Below are 3,662 nucleotides of genomic sequence, written 5' to 3'. Positions count from 1 at the left end.
CCTCTGGGAATTTAAAAATACATTCATGTGAAAGAGTTTATTTGAATGTTTTCTATCCATGTAACACTGTGACCAAATACATTTGGTTTTGTGATTTTTCAATCAAGTGCGATTAGCAGGAAAGCTTCTGAAGATTATTCTTCCCCATCAGTAGGATATTTCCGTATCCAATATTGGATGCATAAAATCTTGTGCCTCCAACGTAACGCTCTCGTTTTCGAAGTCCCCCAAATATTCATTCATTCAGAATGAATTCAGATTCAACTTCAAACAAATGATCTCTAAATCAACGATAGTCCTACGTCACCTTTGCGGTTATACCATAGATATAACCCACTTCCTGTTTTTAATGTTCACAGCTATCAGCAACTTGAACATTTAACGAAACCTAATAAACAAACAACACTTAACATTACTAAACAACATTTATCTACATATTTAAATCAAAGACATTTACTTTACACGACGCGCACTTCTATTTCCGGAGACGGTCACTAACAGAAAGAAAGACCACATACAACGGACAAAAGAGAACAATGTTGACAGACCGAATACAATTGTACCCTGTCCCTTTGAGCGACGGTACGTCGCCCCATTCATGGACGCGGCCTCTCGTCTACTCAAACCGGTCCATTGTTAAGTACGCGGCGAAGTAATGCGATAGAGGAATATTTGGGAGAGGATGGATTGAGAGAGGAGAGTAGACGGAAAAATGAAGAAGGATCAAGGTTTCGTGGAGGGAAATGAAAAAGGCGCCTCAGTGCTTTTTCTCGCAAATAAGAGGCAAATGCAAAGAATGCAAATTGTGCAAAACAAGGCGATGCGCCTGATATTGAGATGTGATCAACTAACTCCACGGAGATTTATGCTCGAATGCCTACAATGGATGTCAGTGGGACAGCGTATTAAATATTGTACGCTTACGTTCATATATAAGATGACTAACGGCATGACACCGAATTATCTACAAAACGCGATAACGTATGGAAAAGATATGCATCGATATAACACAAGACAAGCAAGTGACCTCAGAACCATGAACTTTCGAATGTCGTGTACCCAAAACTCACTTTTGACGTAGGACTACGTCTCTCATTTCTATACCGGGTGTAAAACCAAAGTTTCGAGAACGAAAGCGTTACGCTGGAGACCGAGATTTTGAGCGTTAATAGCTCTTAAACAACTGAACGAAATGGTATGATAAATACTTCATTTGAAAGATAAAATGTCTACGCGTCATATACTTGTTATTTTTTCATCCAAAAACTTGTTTCAATAGTCTTAAAATTGCTTTCAAAACAGGCTATTGAAATCACCAATCGGTATATAAGCGAACGCCGCTCGTAAACCCACTCAGTTATGATTGAACAGCGATTGGAGCATGTTGTCGCTGTTGTTGTGGAGCTAATTTCGTTTATCATGAAAACGCTGATGAACGGTGTCACCAAGAGCCTGTTTGTGCACCTAAGGCCAAAAGGGAATCCATCAGGAGGAGAGTGATGCCACGGTTCCGCTTGAAACATCGGAGCAGTCGCCACACACACACATACACGCGCGGAATTCTCGTTGCTATCATCGTTGCTGAAAAATAATCTGTTCCCCTGGGAATTGAAAAATACATTCATGCGAAAGAGTTTATTTTAATGTTTTCTATCCATATAACACTGCAACCAAATACATTTGGTTTTGTTATTTTTCAATCAATCGCAATTAACAGGAAAGCTTCTGAATATTTTTTTTCCCCATCAGTGGAAATTTTCGTATCCAATATTGGATGCATAACATGAAAAACGGAAAATGTTTCACATCGCGAAAATCAAGCCATTTTCGAGCGATTATTTGCTTTCTACTCATATAATGCTGCGACCAAATACATTTCGTTTTGGATTTTTTCAATCAAGTGTGATCAACGTAAGACCACGTCTTTTGGTAATTTATTAGAGGTGCAATGAATCTTTAGGAATTCCCGCTCTACGCGCACTGGCAAACAATGTTTACTCAACAATTTCTCAAACGAGAAATGGGTGTTGTGAGAAAGGATTAGCGAACGCGAAAACGACAAACGGCAGAAAGATACGTTTGGAGGTTGAAGGAAAGTGGCAGAAAACTTCTTCATTCTATCATTCAAATAATGTGATTCATACCACATCGTTTTGCCAGAAAGAGATTATTAATGTTCAAAGGAGGAATCGAGTCCTCCGAGGAAATTACCCAGCGCAAATTAGAGTCGACTATCGATTGCGGCATTCGTACACAAATAATTTTATAATGCAGTTTCACCAAAGTGATTTCTTCGGATATATTCACTACATCATGTCATGTATTTCATATTCTTCAATAAGAAATCCATATCCATGGCACCTATCGGTAACGAATTATTATCGAAACCACGATTTTCGCTAAATGCTCCTTTCAGTTCGGCCTGTAAAAAACTTTTCTGTACTCTAATCCATCAAATTTGGAGCCCTGAAAAGGGCCGTTGATTATATGCTAAGCTAATATAGCACGCTCTCCTCGGATACGATGGGCAAGCTGGATGTCCTTGGGCATGATGTGACGCGTTTTGCATGGATAGCACACAAATTGGTATCTTCGAATAAGCCTCCTGCAGCGTCATAACCGCGGAACTTTGGAAGCGCAAGTCGGTTTTGAAGTCCTGAGCAATTCCACGAACCAAATGCTGCAAAGGTAGCTTGCGGATCAGCAATTCGGTCGACTTCTGATAGCGATGAATTTCACGCAAAGTTCCCGGTCGATAGCGATGTGGCTTCTTCACCTATCCTGCGGCTGGTGCGCTTATCCGAGCTGCTTTCGTGTGCCTTACCACTGAAAGACTAACTAGCTATCTGCTTGGTCCCAAACAAACGAGTCGTCACGGTGCGAGAGTAGAGTAAGAAATGAACGAAAGCAAATGAAGCGTCATTTTATAAACCATAAAAGTATAGAATCTAAATCCCACCCTTATTATATTCGTGAGTATACAGTAAGCTTATATAATAAAGAGGGTTGGGTTTACATTACATTACATTACATTACATTCGATTCTTTTATGTTTTATAAAATGACACTTCCCTTGCTTTCGTTCATTTCTTACTCTACTTTCGCACCGTGAGGACTTGTTTCATCGGGACTAAGCAGACAGCTCGTTAGTCCTTCGGCGGTAAGGCACCACGAAAGCAGCTCGGATAAGCGCACCAGCCGCAGGAAGCGTGAAGAAGCCACATCGCTATCGACCGGGAACTTCGCATGAAATTCGTTGCTATCAGAAGTCGACCGAATTGCTGATCCGCAAGCTACCTTTGCAGCATTTGGTTCGTGGAATTGCTCAGGACTTCAAAACCGACTTGCGCTTCCAAAGTTCCGCGGTTATGACGCTGCAGGAGGCTTATTCGAAGATACCAATTTGTGTGCTATCCATGCAAAACGCGTCACATCATGCCCAAGGACATCCAGCTTGCCCATCGTATCCGAGGATAGCGTGCTATATTAGCTTAGCATATAATCAACAGCCCTTTTCAGGGCTCCAAATTTGATGGATTAGAGTTCAGAAAAGTTTTTTACAGGCCGAACTGAAAGGAGCATTTAGCGAAAATCGTGGTGTCGATGATAATTCAATACCGATAGGTGCCATGGATATGGATTTCATTATGAAGAATATGAAA

This window comes from Toxorhynchites rutilus, chromosome 3, assembly GCF_029784135.1.
Source record: "Toxorhynchites rutilus septentrionalis strain SRP chromosome 3, ASM2978413v1, whole genome shotgun sequence".
Lineage (NCBI taxonomy): Eukaryota > Metazoa > Arthropoda > Insecta > Diptera > Culicidae > Toxorhynchites > Toxorhynchites rutilus.
This window is presented reverse-complemented; position numbering follows the sequence as displayed.